The 17,193-nt window shown below is 38.2% G+C and overlaps 1 protein-coding gene across 3 annotated transcripts in view; it reads right to left on the bottom strand.

Moving 5' to 3' along the window:
• The window catches only part of FBXL20 (F-box and leucine rich repeat protein 20), a 103,990-nt gene that overhangs the window by 64,351 nt on the left and 22,446 nt on the right, over positions 1-17,193 (bottom strand). The window contains exon 2 of one of the 3 annotated variants that reach the window (XM_058704618.1): positions 4,491-4,614. The exons of the other annotated variants lie outside the window; for them this stretch is intronic. The gene's annotated coding sequence lies outside the window, so the exon portion shown is untranslated. The remainder of the gene's footprint in view (positions 1-4,490; positions 4,615-17,193) is intronic. 3 annotated transcript variants of the gene reach the window in all.

The following is a 17,193-nucleotide window of genomic DNA, read 5'->3' as shown; positions in this document are numbered from 1 at the left end:
TGAAATTTACTGTCAAATTGGTTTCCATACAACACCCAGTGCTCATCCCAAAAGGTGCCTTCCTCAATACCCATCACCCACCCTGCCCTCCCTCCCACCCCCCTCAAAAACAGACTTTTAAAAATTTTAAAAATATGGGCACCTGGGTGGCTCAGTTGTTTGGGTGTCCAACTGTGGCTCAGGTCATGATCTCGCGGTTCGCGAGTTCCAGCCCCAGGTGGGGCTCTGTGCTGACAGCTTGGAGCCTGGAGCCTGCTTCCGATTCTGTGTCTCCCTCTCTTTCTGCCCCTCTCCTGCTCGTACTCTCTCTTTCTTAAAAATAAACATTAAAGATTTTTATTAAAAAATAAAATAAAATAATTTTCATAAAGAAACCAAGAGTTAAAGCTACATAAGCTTTTTACTATTTTTTTCCTATAAGTAATTTTTACTGATTATGACATTCCTTCATTCAACTACCACCAGATGTTTTTCCGATTGGCTGATTTTCTTGCCAGAATCTAAGAGGAAAAACATTTTTGTATGGCTAAATAAACCTAAAACAAAGTAAGTTTGTAATTCCTCTGCCTAACATCTTGTTCCTAGCAGAAATACAATTTCATTAAAAAAAAAAAAAAAAAAAAACTATGGCCAATACATTACCATCTCATGAGTAAATTTATCATAAGAAAAGAAATTCCTAGATTAAAAATGCCATGGAAGGGATACATGTAGAAAACAGACACATTACTTAATAGGTCAAACTTTCTGCTTTGGACACCTTTTAACATCTGACTCAACATTCTGAGCTTTCTTTCATCCTGACTTCTGTCCTGTTTACTAACCAAAATCTATATCCACTACCACTGCTCCAGTATTCATTGCCCTAAGTATAAAATAAGTATACACTTTCATTCTGTTTCCTGTTGGTTATTTCTTTCACTTGCTCGGTTTTAACTATCCCCAGCAACATTCTAGAGCCCTGAGGATTCCGTGAACTTTTGATGGACTACTGGGTATGACTGGAGCTCATTTTGGGTGCTGCTAAATCCAGGAAATCTTCCATGCCCTACTGAAAACTTCTTTCCAGGTCATGACGCGAAAGGAAAGAACGGAAAATTCAAAGTAGCAATATAATTACTTGTGCTTCTCTCTCCTCCTCCTTCACTTTCCTTAGCCCCACCCCATCTATATACACACTAGAGAACTAAGAGTAGATACAGCCAGGCAATAATGGGATTTGACTCAGGTTTAGCAAGTATTTAACCTCTAATCTCATATTCCAAAATGTCACAGGGGTTGGTAAATCAAGGGAAAGTAGAGTTTGATTTCCTCATGTACAAATTCTAGTCAATGTGCCAGAAATTGAAAACTGGCAGAAGCTGTGGAATTTTCCAAGACATATGTCAGATAGTAATTTTACAATTCACTGACAAACACACGTTCTAAATCATCTCACTGTTATGGAGATATTTCCAAAGCAATAGTATTTTAACATAGCCACGGTATATATTTGTGGTAAAAGCATTCCCCTGTTTTAGATAACATAGAAACAAATAAAGTACACAGCACCCTAGATATCCTAACTGCATGCCAGAAATTATATTTAAATTTAAAAAGAACCAAGAGAAACAATGTTAAATTAGAACAAAGATTTTTTAAAGAAGTGAAGAAATAACTTTGCGAGAAAGTCATTAAGGGAAAGGGATACCAAGTTAATAGACCAAGGAAATGTATTAGACTTCTTAGGCCATGATATGAGCTAGACAATGGTCCTATTATGAACAAGACAGCTAAACAAAGGATGAATGATATAGCTAGATTATCTGGCTGGTATTGATTAACTGATAAATATCTGAAAAGAGGTCTCTACAATATGCCATACAATTTCACTGAACTTTTTAAATTTTTTATTAAAAATATTTTTTTAATGTTTATTTATTTTTGAGAGAGAGAGAGAGAGAGAGAGAGAGAGAGAGAGAGAGTGAGTACAAGTGAGCAGGGGAGGGGCAGAGAGAGAGGAAGACACAGAATCTGAAGCAGGCTCCAGGTTCTGAGCTGTCAGCACAGAGCCTGATGCAGGGCTCAAACTCACAAACTGTGAGATCGAGACCTGAGCTGAAGTCGGATGCTAAACCAACTGAGCCACCCAGGTGCCCCCACTGAATTTTTATATAAAAAATCAACCAAGACAAATGGACTCTGGAAAAACAGCAAACTCTTCCCTATCTGTACATCCTATAGAATCTTCTAGGAGGTTCTTCTGGTATTTGTCTTTTTCTAAATATGCTTGATTTATCAAATTTAGATGTTATCTACTGACATCCTGCCACGGAATATAAGTATTTAGCTTCAACTTCTACCTCCCCCTCCATATTCACTGTAATTTTATCACAGTCTTTGTTTAAATGAAGAGTCAGTGTGACTATGATTATAGAGAGATACTAGTCCAAGTATTGCTAGGCCAAGTAGAACAAAGACAATGCAATGTACTTCTGTCTACAAATTAACGTCTACCTCATTTGTTTCTACTTTCTCTATATTTTTAATGTTTATTTATTTTGAGAGAGAGAGAGAGAACAAACATGAGCAGGGGAGGGGCAGAGAGAGAGCGAGACAGAATCCCAAGCAGATGCCATGCTGTCAGCGCAGAACCCAATGTGGGGCTCGATCCTTTGAACTGTGAGATCATGTATACCTACGCTGAAATCAACAGTCGAGCTACCCAGGCATCCCTCTATATATTTTTAACTTTTCCTCAAAAGCTCCAACATTTGTCACATGTCTATCAATATTTTCCATAAGCTCAAACACATCAGATACTGTTTTTTCCTGCAGCTGTACCTTCCCAAAACCCTTTGCTCTTACTTCTTTTTTACTCTGTTGGGGAATTCTTCGGACTGGCTACAAAGTTGTCACCTTGGGCTCTTCCTTAGCTCTTCTCTTTGAATTCTGCTTCTTGAATCTGATTTCTTTTTCATTGCTATGTAATAAGGGCAACTTGTAAACAAAAAAAGCTCATGAGAACTGAAGTTTTGGGTGGCTCAGCTGGTTAAGTGTCCAACTCTTGATTTCAGCTTAGGTCATGATCTCACATTTCAGGAGTCTGAACAGTGTGAAGCCTGCTTGGGATTCTCTCTCCCCTTTCTCTCTGCCCCTCCCCCATGCATGCATGTTCTTGTTCTCTCAAAATAAATAAATAAATGTTAAAGATAAAGAACTGAGGGGCGCCTGGGTGGCGCAGTCGGTTAAGCGGCCGACTTCAGCCAGGTCACGATCTCGCGGTCCGTGAGTTCGAGCCCCGCATCGGGCTCTGGGCTGACGGCTCGGAGCCTGGAGCCTGTTTCCGATTCTGCGTCTCCCTCTCTCTCTGCCCCTCCCCCGTTCATGCTCTGTCTCTCTCTGTCCCAAAAATAAATTAAAAAAAAAAAAAAAAAAACGTTGAAAAAAAAAGATAAAGAACTGAAATTTTGGAGTCACTTGTATGTCTAAAAATATCTTTATTCTAGACTCACATTTGATTGATAATTTGGCTGGGAATAAAATTATAGGTAGGAAATCTTTCCCACTGAAGACATGAAGACACAGCTTGATGCATTTCTTTTTTTTTTTAATTTTTTTTTTTTTTTACGTTTATTTATTTTTGAGACAGAGACAGAGCATGAACGGGGGAGGGTCAGAGAGAGAGGGAGACACAGAATCTGAAACAGGCTCCAGGCTCTGAGTGGTCAGCACAGAGCCCAACACGGGGCTTGAACTCACGGACCGCAAGATCATGACCTGAGCCGAAGTCGCACGCTTAACCGACTGAGCCACCCAGGCACCCCAGCATTTCTATCTTTCTATATTACTACTGGGATATGTAACGCCATTCTGATTGGTCCTTTGAATGTAACCTCTAGATACTCTTTCCAGAAGCTTTTAGTAAAGTCTCTCTATACCCAGTTTACTGAAATTTCATAATCAAGTCTCTTGGTCTTTGTCTTTTTACTATTCTTTCAGCTTTTTCAGTTTGCAAATCTATGACTTGGAAAATGCTTTGGATATTTTTTGGGTATCATTTCTTACTATTTTCTCTGTCCTCTCATATTTGTATTTCTATTAGTCTAATATTGAACCTCCTATCTTTAATTTTAAAAATTAGTTTTCTCCTATTTCCCTCATTTAATCTTCTTGTTCTAATTCCTAGGAAATTGCTTCAATTTTACCTACAATCCTTCCACTATTGTGGGTGGGGGAGATTAGAATACTTTTTATTTTTAAAGGTTATTTCTTGTTGAAAGATTTTCAAAATAACATCCTGTTCTTTTGAACATTCAATCTTAGAGATTAAAACCCTTTTTGCCGTCCACCCCAGTTTTCTCCCCTTTGCTCTCTGCCTTGTCTCTTTTATTTGTTTGGCCTCTCATTTTAGAGGTTTTCCTTAACAATCTGGTTATTCTTTGGCTGTACATTCCTATTAATGGCATTAAGAAGCTAAATGGAAGCTCATTGTGATTTCGAAGACCCACCAGTCTGTATGCAGATTTTCATTTAATTCCTTGGCTCCAAATCCCTATCCTCTTCATGCATCTGATGTTCCTGGGTCCAGAACCCTCAGCTTCCATTTTCTTGGAGAAAAAAATCCCCAGTTTCCTAGAGGGGGAAGAAGTAGTTTGCATGATTCAACCACTTCATATAAAACTTTAAAATATTACCTACTTTTTTTTTTTTTTTTTTTTTTTAACATTACCTACTTTTAATCTCAAGCCTCATCCTTGTCTTTTTGGAGACATTTTGCTACCAATGTTGAGTCTCTGGGGAGGTTGTGCTGGGTAAACTCGCTTGCTTGTCTCTGCAGAAAACCCGGGGTATAACTTCTTCCATTTGGCTAAATTACTTAACACTCTTCTATCCATTTTGTATCTTCTAAAAAATAGATAAAATTTCTCAACTGTGGTGGTTTCTTCTTCTTCCACTCATTTTTGTCCCTGGGGTCTTATGCCTCTTTTTATTCCTTTATTGTAATTTGAGTACTATTTGAAGAGGAAAAGAAATACATGTACTCAGTCAAACCACCACGTTTGATAAAAATTCTAGTTTTGGATGTCTAGCATAAAATCATTAAGCACACTTACTAAACTTGTGGAGACCAAAAAACCCATCAGGATAAATAAGACCTTAGAATTACGATTCAATATAATTTCTAAAGGACAGTGTCAAGAGGAAATTAAATAGGGGTAAGTTAAAAAATCTTGCATTTAGATTAGGCAATTACCAGTTACATAAATACAAAACAGGAAACTTGGCTTCACAAAAAACTTAGTTTCGGTTTATTATGAGTCATTTATGTAACTTACTGTGAAAAATTTTAAAAGAAAGACTGTATCTTAGGACACTAATGGGAAGCATAAGGACTATATCAAGCTAGAAAACCACCCTACTCTTTATTTTGAATGGTTATCAATAACTCTAATGTCACATTTGAGAAAGGAAACTAATTATCATTTAGAAGATGGATCCCAGGATACTGAGAGGCTCTAAAACTAAGTCTTAGGGAAAATGGTAAAAATGAGATGAATACTCAAAATCTTGAATGGAAGAACATTTACAGTTGCTATCAAATATCTTGAAGAACTGTCCCTTGGAATCAAGTAGTTCTAGATTATTCCAGATAGCCAACCTAGAAGAATGAAGGCAATTTGTATTAAAACAAACAAAGCTTAAGTAAATTTACAAAGCTATGAGCTCTCTCCATTACTGGCCAGCCCGCCTTCCCAATTTCAAGGATGTGTCACAGAGTAGATTCTCTCATTGAGAAGGACTTGAACTAGAGGAAATTAAGTTCTGTACCACTAAAAGAACCAGTAGAATTAAAGAAACCAAGAGATGAGGAAGGTCATTATACAATGATAAAAGGGTCAATTCATTAACAGGATATAACAATTGTAAATTTTTAGGCACCTAAATATATAAAGCAAACAGTAAAAGAACTAAAGGGAGCAATAAACAGCAATATTCCTACTCTCACCAACAGACAGAACTGCCAGGCAGGGAATCAATAAGGAAACAGAAGATCTGACAACACTATAGACCAAATCGATCTTAGAGACATATACAGAACATTCCATCTAACAGCAGAATACACATTCTTCTCAAGTGCATACAAAACATTATCCAGGACAGAACGTGTTAGAGCACAAAACAAATCTCAACAAATTGAATTAAGAAGGACGTTATATCAAGTATCTTCCTTGATCACAATTGTATTCTGATGTGTGTTTTCCAACACTATCAAGCAATTCTCCAATCCCAGTAAACACTAACTGGGTATCCTACAAATTTAACTCAATTCTGACACTATCAGGAGATAGCATCATATCCCACAGGTTAAGGTCTTAGTCCTATAAGACTCCCCACTTCAGATGCCAACTGCGGACCTAGATTGTTACCTGTGCTCCTGACCAACTGGCTATAAATTGGTGGTCCCCATGATCCCCTCTTTAGGCTCAATTAATTTGCTAGAAAGGCTCACAGAACCCAAAGAAACATTAACTTACATTTGCCAGTTTATTATAAAGGACACAGATGAACAGCCAGATGAAGAGGTATATAGGATGAGGTCCAAAGGGTCCTGAGCACATTAAGAACTGGGGTGTGCAACGCTCTCTAAACCTCATGAGTTTTGAGTTTTTATGGAAGCTTCATTACGTGGGCATGATTGATTACATCACTGGCCATCTGTGAGTGATTCAACTCCCAGTCCCTCTCTCCTCCTCATAGGTGGGGCTGGGAGAATAGATGGATGGGATTGAAAGTTCCAACCCTCTAGTCATGATTGGTTTCTTTGGCAACCAGCCTCCATCCTTAAAGGCTTACTAGAGGCTTTCCAAAAGTCACCTTATTAACATAAACTCAGGTGTGGTTGAAATGGGCTTGTTATGAATAACAACATGCCATTTCACCTTTATGGCTCTAAACTGAAGAAAAAAAATCAAATATTATAAAAAAAGATGTTTCCATTGCTCTTATCATTTAGGAAATTCCAAGGGCTTGGGGAGTTGTGAGCCAGGAATTGTGGGCAAAGATCACAACACTTATTCATTATAAAACATAATATAACAAGAATGAAACTACAAATCAGTCACAGCAGGAAAACTGGAAATTTCACAAATGCATGCAAATTAAACAACATACTACTGAACAACCAATGGATCAAAGAAGAGATCAAAAAGGAAGTCAAAAAATATTTTGATACAAACAGAAATGGAAACACAACATAACAAAAGTACGGAACATAGTAAAAACAGTTCTAAGATGAAAGCTTATAATCATAACTACCTATATTTAAAAAAAGGGGTGCCTGGGTGGCTCAGTTGGTTAAACGTCCAACTCTTGGTTTCAGCTCAGGTCACGATCTCACAGTTCGTGAGTTCAAGCCCCACATCGGGCTCTGTGCTGACAGTGTGGAACTTGCTTGGGATTCTCTCTTTCCCTCTCTCTCTGCCCCTCCCCAGCTTGCTCTCTCTCAAAAAAATAAACATCTCAAAAAAAAGATCTCAAATAAGCAAGCAAAGATTATACCTGAAGAAACCAGAAAAAGAAAAAACTAAGCCCAAAGTTAGTAGAGGGAAGTAATAAAGATTAGAGCAGAAATGCATGAAATAAAACAAACCAGTAAGGGTGTCTGGGTGGCTTAGTCAGTTAAGCGTCCGACTCTATTCAGCTCAGGTCATGATCTCAGTTTGTGAGTTCGAGCCCTGCATCGGATTAAGGATTCTGTCTCTCTCTCTGCCCCTCCCCTGCTTGCAAGCAACTTAAAAAAAAAAAAAAATAGAAAAGATAAACAAAACTAAGAGCTGGTTCTTTGAAAGGATAAACAAAACTGACAAACCTAGACTAACCACGGGAAAAAAGAGGACTCAAATAAATAAAATTATAAACGAAAGAGGAAACATTACAAACGATACCAAAGGAATACAAAGGACCACAAGAGACCACTATGAACAATTATACCCTGACATACTGGAATACCTAAAAGAAATGGATAAATTCCTAGAAACATGACAACCTACTGTTAAAGTAATTAAACAAGAAGGCCATTAGACTGAGGTGGCTCTAATGCCTTGGTATGGAAACCAAAACCTCTGTAGCCTCTGTATGCAAACCTGAAGCCAGAGTCAATGCACTGGAATCTGGGAAAAAAAAAAATAAAATCAAACATAAGAACAATCTCAAATAAGGCAACCATTTAAGAGATAGCCAAATAATTTCTTTAATTTCCTTCTGCATCTTATCTATAAAAACCTTTCCCCTGGTCCTATGGGTGGAGCACACCTAAAACATCATCTGGGTTGGCACTGTGCGATTTGAAGCAATGTTTGCTCAAATAAATTATTCAAAATTTTAATGTGCGTCAGTTTATTTTTTTTAACACTTCCATGACTAAATCATGAAAAAGTAGAAAATCTGAACATACTAGTAACTACTAAGAAGACTGAATGAGTATCTAAAAACCTCCACCAAAATAAAAGCACAAGACCAGATGATTTCCAGGAAGCATTTAAAGAAGAATCAATGCCAATCCTTTTCAAACTCTTCCCAACAAATTGAAGAAGAAAAAAGAATTACCCAAACCATCTCATGAAGTCAGTACTACCTGGTTATCAAAGCCAGAAAAGAAAACTATAGGCCAATATCCCTGATGAATCTAGATACAAAAATTCTCATCAAAATAATAGCAAACCAAGTTCAATAGCACATTAAAAGAATCATACACAATGATCAAGTGGGATTTATCCCTGGGATGCAATGATAGTTCAGCACACCATCAGTCAGTGTGAGATACCACACTAATATGCCACATTAATTAAAGATAAAAATATCAATCTCATGGGGCGCCTGGGTGGCTCAGTCGGTTGAGCATCCGACTTCGGCTCAGGTCACGATCTCACGGCTCATGAGTTCAAGCCCCGCATCGGGCTCTGTGCTGACAGCTCGGAGCCTAGAGCCTGCTTCATATTCTGGGTCTCCCTCTCTCTCTCTCTGCTCTCTCCTGCTCATGCTATCTCTCTCTGTCTCTCAAAAATAAATAAAATAAACATTAAAAAAATTAAAAAAAAATATCAGTCTCAACAAATACAGAAAAAATATTTGATAAAATTTAACATCCTTTCATTATAAAAACTGTCGACAAATTGGATATAGAAGAAATATACTTCAACATAATAAAGGCCATATATGGCAAGCCCAGAGCTAACATCACACTCAACAGTGAACAACTGAAAGCTTTTCCTCTAAAATAAAAAACAAGGGGTGCCTGGGTGACTGTCAGTTAAGCGTCTGACTTTGGCTCAGGTTATCACCTCACAGTTTGTGGGTTCAAGTCCCACATCTGTTGTCAGCACAGAGCCTGCTTCGGATTCTCTATCCCCCTCCCCCCCATTTGTTCTCTCTTGAAATAAATAATACATAAAACTTTAAAAAATAATAAAATAAAAACAAGACAAGGGTGACCATTCTCATCACTCCTATTCAGCACAGTATTAGAAGTCCTAACCAGAGCAATTAAGCAAGAAAAAGAAATAAAAGGCATACAAATCAGAAGGAAGAAGTAAGTGTCTGCTTGCAGATGACATGATCCTATATATAGAAAATCTTAAAAATTCCACCACAAAACTATTAGAACTAAATAAATAAATTCACTGAAGTTGCAGGTTACAAAATCAATATACAAAAATCAACTGCATTTTTTAAATAAGTTCGGTTATTTGGAGAGAGAGAGAGCACACATGAGGATGAGTAGGGGAGGGGCAGAAAGAGAGGGAGAGACTTAGGGCTGGATCTCACAAACCATGAGATCATGACCCGAGCCAAAACCAAGAGTTGAATGCTTAACTGACTGAGCCACCCAGGTTCCTCAATCGCATTTCTATACACTAAGAACAAACTACCTGAAAAATAAAGAAAACAACCCCATTTACAACATCAAAAATAATATTTAGCAATAAATTTAATCAAGGAGGTAAAAGATCTATCTGTACACTAAAAACTATAAGACATTGATGAAAAAAACTGAAGCCACAGATAGAAAGATGTCCCCTGTTCATGTATTGTAAGAATTAATCATATTAAAATGTCCATACTACCCAAAGTGTTCTATAGATTCAGTGCAATCCCTGTCAAAATTGCAATGGCATTCTCTCACAGAACTAGAAAAAAATAATCCTAAAATTCATATGGGACTATAAAAGACCCCAAACAGCCAAAGCAATCTTGAGAAAGAACAAAGCTGGAGTCATCACACTTCCTGATTTGAAACTGCATTACAAAGTTACAGTAATCAAAACAGCATGCTATTGGCATAAAAACAGACACATACACCAACAGAACAGATCAAGACCCCAGAAATAAACCCACGCATATATGGTCAACTAATATTTGAAAAGGGACCCAAAAATACTTGGGGAAAAGATAGTCTCTTCAATAAATGGTGCTGGGAAAACTGGATGTTCATATGCAAAAGAATGAAGCTGGACATGTATCTTACACCCGTGAGAAAAATTAACTCAAAATGGACTAAAGACTGAAATAAACCTAACACCCAAAACTGTGAAATTCCTAGAAGAAAATATAGTGAAAATACTCCTTGACATTGGATCTTGGCAATGATTTTTTTGATATGACACCAGAAGTACAAGCAAGGAAGGTAAAAATTAACAAGTGGGACTACATCAAACTAAAAAGCTTCCAAGGGCATCTGACTAGTTCAGTCGGTAGATCATGTGACTCTTGATCTCAGGGTCATGAGTTCAAGTCCTACCTTGGGCTGGCATAGAGCTTACTTAATAAAAAAATTTTTTTTAATAAAAAATAGCTTCTATATGGCAAAGGAAATGATCAGCAAAATGAAAAAGCAAACTACAGAATGGGAAAAATTTTTGCAAACCATCTATCTGATAAAAGGGCTAATATCCCAAATATATACTCATACAACAATAGCCAAAAGCCAAGTAACCCAAATAAAAAATGGGCAAAGGACCCGAATAGACATTTTTCCAAAGAAGATATATAAATGGCCAGCAGGTACATTAAAAGGTGTTCAACATCACTAATGATCAAGAAAATGCAAATCAAAACCACAATGAGATATCTCTCATACTTGTTTCAATGGCTATTATTAGAAAGACATGAGACAGTAAGTGCTGGTGAGGGTGTGAAAAAAAGGAAATCCTTGTGTACTCTTGGTGGAAATGTAAACTGGTACAGCCACTATGGAAAACAGTATGGAGGTTCCTCGAAAACTTGAAAATAAAACTACCCTATAATCTTTAATCCTACTTCTGGGTGTGTGTGCGCGCACACACACGCACACACACACAGGAATATTATTCAGCTATAAAAAGGAAATCCTGCCTTTTTATTTTTTTTTAATTTTTTTTAATTTTTTTTTTTTTAACATTTATTTATTTTTGAGACAGAGAGAGACAGAGCATGAACGGGGGAGGGGCAGAGAGAGAGGGAGACACAGAATCGGAAGCAGGCTCCAGGCTCTGAGCCATCAGCCCAGAGCCTGACGCGGGGCTCGAACCCACGGACCGCGAGATCGTGACCTGAGCCGAAGTCGGACGCTCAACCGACTGAGCCACCCAGGCGCCCCATTCCTGCCTTTTTAACAACATGGATGAGCATGCTAAGTAAAATGAGTCAGAGAAAGATAAATACTGTATAACCTACTTATATGTGGTGGTTGCCAGGGTCTTGAAGGGTGGGGGAAATTGGTAAAGGTGATCAAGGGTTACAAATTTCCTTACAAGATGAGTAAGTTCTGTAAATCTAATGTATAGCATGTTATATAGTTAACATTACTGTACTGTATACTTGAAAGTCGTTAAGAGAGATCTTAAATGTTTTCACCACACACAAAAATTAACTCTGCGAGGTGATGGATGTGTTAATCATTCTGCAAAATATACATATACCAAATCATCACACTGTATGCCTGAAACTTACACATTTACATGTCAACTTTATCTCAATAAAGCTGGAAATTAAAAAAAAAAAGAAACAAAAAGAGAACCAACAGAAATAAAGAAATGTAATTTACCTGAGGATTACAGAATGTACTAAAATATAGGCTTATATTTATGGTTATTTTTCTTAAGCATAAATGAAGAATCTAAATTAAAATCAATGACAGGCCAGTATCATTACTATATGTATGATCAAAGTAGGACTTAACCTAGATCATAAGCTTGATGACTCTGTTCTTTGGCAGTATACTTGATCCTATCTCCCCAAACCAGTGGTGATTCCAAGGCAAAATGAAGAAAGTGAGGATGAGATTTTCCACAAATCTACATGCATTCCATTGTTAAATGTTGGGATATCCTTCATATTTTTTAAAGACATTTCTTTTTTTTTTATATTTTATTTTTGAGAGAGAGATAGAGTGCAAGCGGGGGAGGGGCAGAGAAAGCGGAAGACACAGAATCCAAAGCAGGCTCCAGGCTCTGAGATGTCAGCACGGAGCCCGATGCAGGGCTCAAACTCACAATGAGATCATGACCTGAGCCTAAGTCGGACGCTTAACTGACTGAGCCACCCAGGCGCCCCTTGAGGAATTTCTTTTTAAGTTTATTTATTTATTTTGAGAAAGACAGAGATAGTGCAAGTGGGGGAGGAGGAGGGAGGGAGGGAGGGAATCCCAGCAGGCTCCACTCAGTCAGTGTGGACCACCCAGGCGCCCCTCTGTGGAACAGTTCTAGGAATAGTTGGGTCGTAAATGACTTTATGAGGTTGTTTGACATCAACCACAAAGAACAAAAACATGCTTATAGATTTTTTTTTTTTTAATCAACACTGATAGGCATGAGCCTGTTGATAACGTAAGCAAAATTATTAAATTCAGCTATCTTTTCTTTGGGGCCATTCTTTTAATAGGAGGAAGATTCTCTAACTCTTTACCTATTTCACAGAATTCTGGAACTAGGTGAGGGAAAGAGATTGGGAACTTCCAATATTCAATGTGGCAGATTAGTTCGATCCTCCTCTGGGTTTGGTGTCCTAGGTCCTGAACTTCTCAAATTCAGTTCCTTCAAAGAACAATCTCCTGACTTCTGCAAGGCAAAGAAGTAGTCTAATTTGCCTTGCCTAGTTTCCCAACTGCTCAGGGAGAAGGGGATAAGCACTGGGAGGAGGGAAGGGAGCAGAGAGGGATCAGTTTCTCATTACAGACTTGCAGACAACCCCCTTGTTCTCAGCCTCCATCTGTGGTATACGGTACTTCCATGCTCTGAGTTTTTGAGGCAGGTGTTCTGCAGACAAATCATGATCTGCCTCTTACCACTATTCTCCTCTGTAGATACTTGGGTTTGACCTTCCTCTCCTCTGCTAGGTCACTATCTCTTTTCTGCTTTTTCTCTTTCCATACAAGTAGGATTACAGATGTCTCAGAGTTTAAAACATAGAGCTTATGTTCCTGTTTTTAATGTGATTTTCAAAAGAGCCTGGAAATAATTTTACTTTGCTGTCTTAAAACCAGAAAGAGGTGATTTTTATAATCTTCCAAGTAACCTTGAAAATGAGCCAACTACTGTTCAAGTGCTAAATGTTTATGTTTGATAATTAACTCCCAAAGGATAACACAATTGAAATCAAGAATTCACGGTTAAATTAGACTACTACTTGTTTTCAAATAGAGCCTGTATTTTCTCATCTCTATGGTTTTTTATCTTCTACCTAGAAATCTATCCATTTTTAATGCTCTGCTCTATTCACATCCTTCATGAAACCTTCTCTGATCGTCTCTGTTCCATAGAAATTTCTCTTTCCTACTTCAGGTTTTCATGAGGAAGAACTTTTTTAAATGCACTCCTGGCTTCTCTATACTTCTTTACTGATAGAGATGGAGTAATTTATCTGAATCTACCTCACTAGTTAATCTTAGAAGAATGGAGAGTAAACTTGGTTCATCTCTGTGTTTCTACTTTTTTAAGGTCTGGAGTAAATATTCTCAACTGCTTTAGGGTCAGACTCTCCTCTGTGTAGGAAGGCTCAATCCAGTACAGCACTACTTAGAACCCAAGAGGGCCTACTTAAAGAACTTAAGTTAAAAGGCAAAATCTGAGGGGAGCCAGGTGGCTCAGTCAGTGAGCGTCCTACTCTTGATTTTGGCCCAAGTCATCATCTCACAGTTCGTGGGTTCGAGCCCCCACATCGGGCTCTGTGCTGACAGTGTGGAGCCTGCTTGGGATATTCTCCACTCCCCGCCCCCCCCCCCCTTCACGCTCGCTCTCTCTTGCTCTCTTTCTCAAAATAAATAAACCTAAAAAAATAAAAGGAAAATTTGATTCACACACTGAAAGCTGTGTCCTCTAACCTGGTCTCTATTAACAATAGAAGTGATATTTTGGGCTCTATCTGCCAATCCTGTTTTCTCCATTTGTTTAGAACTTTGGCAAGGATAAGAGGGATGTTTATTTGAGACTTCTTCAGAAATCCCAATATTCTTTAAGTAGATAAATTCTCTTGCTTCCCTATAATCCATAGCACACTGCTGATAGTTCTACTATAGAGCTTAAATTTTGCTTACTGTGTTGACGGTCTTCTAACCCACTAGTCTGTATAAGCTTTTTTTTTTTTTTTTTTAATTTTTTTTTCAACGTTTTTTATGTATTTTTGGGACAGAGAGAGACAGAGCATGAACGGGGGAGGGGCAGAGAGAGAGGGAGACACAGAATCGTAAACAGGCTCCAGGCTCCGAGCCATCAGCCCAGAGCCCGACGCGGGGCTCGAACTCACGGACCAGGAGATCGTGACGGACCGCGAGATCGTGACCTGGCTGAAGTCGGACGCTTAACCGACTGCGCCACCCAGGCGCCCCTGTATAAGCTTTTAGAAGGGAGATTAACCCAAAAAATAAATATTTGTTGAACCGACTAAAGGGGTAAATGTTTCTTTAAACTAAAAGTAAAGATGATTTTACGGTTCTTGCTATTTCAGTTTATATTCATTCTAAAGTCATAGCTAACAAACACCAGTATTGCTAGATTATAACTAATCTTATACGATTTTGCTTTTCTTTGCCAAATTTCCTCTACAGTATGTTGGGTCATTATCACTGTTTCTGGTTTTTTGTCTGTATTCTCTAGGATTTTAAAAGTTAATTACACATCCTATAAACCTAAAACTAAAAATAATTCAGTTTATATTGAAGAGAGAAATTCAAATGAAATGGATGGAATCTAAGTCGCTATCTCAAGTCACCTTTCTATAATACAAGACAAAGACAATAATCACCTGAATTCACTGTCTTAATATATCATCACCAGTGGCTTTAGTATTAAAAAATAAGTAGTACATAAAAATGATTAGGAGAAGGGGCGCCTGGGTGGCTCAGTCAGTGAAGCGTCCAACTTTGGCTCAGGTCATGATCTCACAGTTTTTGAGTTCAAGCCCCACATTGGGCTCTGTGCTGACAGAGAGCTGCCTGCTTCAGCTTCTGTGTTTCCCTCTCTCTCTGCCCCTCCCCTGCTTGCACTCTGTTCCTCTCTCTCAAAAATAAATAAACATTAAAAAAATTTATTTAATGATTAGGAGAAGACATAGCCAAACTAGTAGTTGTAGTCATTCTTCTGCAAAATAAAAATTAGAAATTGAGAAAGCACATTTTTAGTATAATTGGAGTATTTCAAAATTAGGGAGCCAGGATAGGGTCCTTTCAAAAACCTGAGATCAGGGGTGCCTGGGTGGCTCAGTCATGATCTCATGGTGAGTTTGAGCCCCGTGTCAGGCTCTGTGCTGACAGCTCAGAGCCTGGAGCCTGCTTTGGACTCTATGTCTCCCTCTCTCTCTGCCCCTTCCCAGCTTGCTCTCTCTCTCTCTCTCTCTCTCAAAAATAAATAATCGTTGAAAAAAAACCACCTCAGATCACAAGTGTGCTCAGAGGCAAGATCAGAGCCTATGGTGAATAAGGAATTTAAAAATCCCATCTCTCCATAAACATAACCAAAAAGCTGGCAAAACAAATTATTTTTGAACTTTGGAAATTAACTAAAGGTATGCAACAACCCAAGGAGTGTACATGTAAGAAAAAAGGCTGAATCTCAGTAAGAACAGAGTTTTGTGTTATTTTAACTTATCCCAATCCCCAGATCAGCAGTACCTTTGAAAATAACAGTTTGCATTGTTGGTTAATGAAGAATCAGAACAGACTTCACTTTCAATGTGTTGTAATTATTTGTCTTGACCTGTCTGGTTGCTTCCTGAAAGACTGGCTCAAAAGGTTTGTCTTTATTTTGCTGGACTCAAAAGAAGCCTAGTTAGTACTAAAGAAACTACCCTACTTTGTCCAAAACTTTAACAGGCAAATGTTTTAGTCACTGCTGTCCAAGAGACAGATAACAGAGCAAACAGCAGACTAACCAAAGAGCTAAGGAGTAAAGGGTCAGAGAAAGAGATGTCCATAAGGGTGTTGAAAAGCTCCAAAGTATTCCTGGAAATCTAAAGGTCCCACGCATGCCCAATGTTGTACACATGCTCAAGAAAGACCTGGGAAGTTCCTAAGCTGTCCCTTCTGGCTGATCTTAAGGGTCTGCAGAAGCAGGAAGTAAAGGCTAAGGCATAACCATAAACTGTCTGAGTGTTGAAGGCATGTCCCAACATGTACAAACAGCACCTCAGCAAAGACTAAGAATTTTTGGTTGCAGGTGTTTTAAGGAAATCTCTGTAATATCATTAGCTGACTAAACTAATGGCTACACGTGCAAAGAATACAAACTACAGAATTAGTTCAGAAAAGACACTATACAAACAATCCTACAAAAATAAGGACCAACAAACCCTGGAGGGGAAAGAATGTTATTTCTAAAGGTGCCACATTTTAGTATTCAAAATGTCCTGTTTTTAACCAAAAACTACAAAGCATGCAAAGAAATTATTTGTAAATCATATATATGATAAAGGTCTAGCATCCAAAATAGAGAATTCTTACAACTCAACAATAAAAATATAAATAACCCAATTAAAAAATGTACAAATAGGGGCGCCTGGATGGCTCAGTGGGTTAAGTGTCTGACTTCGGCTCAGGTCATGATCTCACAGTTCATGAGTTCGAGCCCCACGTCGGGCCCTGTGCTGTCAGCACAGAGGCCGCTTCGGATCCTCTGTCCCCCTCTCTGCACCTCTCCAGCTTGCGCTCTCTCCCCCTCTCTCAAAATAAATAAGCTTAAAAAA

The sequence above is a fragment of the Neofelis nebulosa genome, chromosome 16, assembly GCF_028018385.1.
Source record: "Neofelis nebulosa isolate mNeoNeb1 chromosome 16, mNeoNeb1.pri, whole genome shotgun sequence".
Classification (NCBI taxonomy): domain Eukaryota; kingdom Metazoa; phylum Chordata; class Mammalia; order Carnivora; family Felidae; genus Neofelis; species Neofelis nebulosa.
Note: the sequence above shows the minus strand (reverse complement) of the source record. Positions and strands in the feature narration are given on the sequence as shown.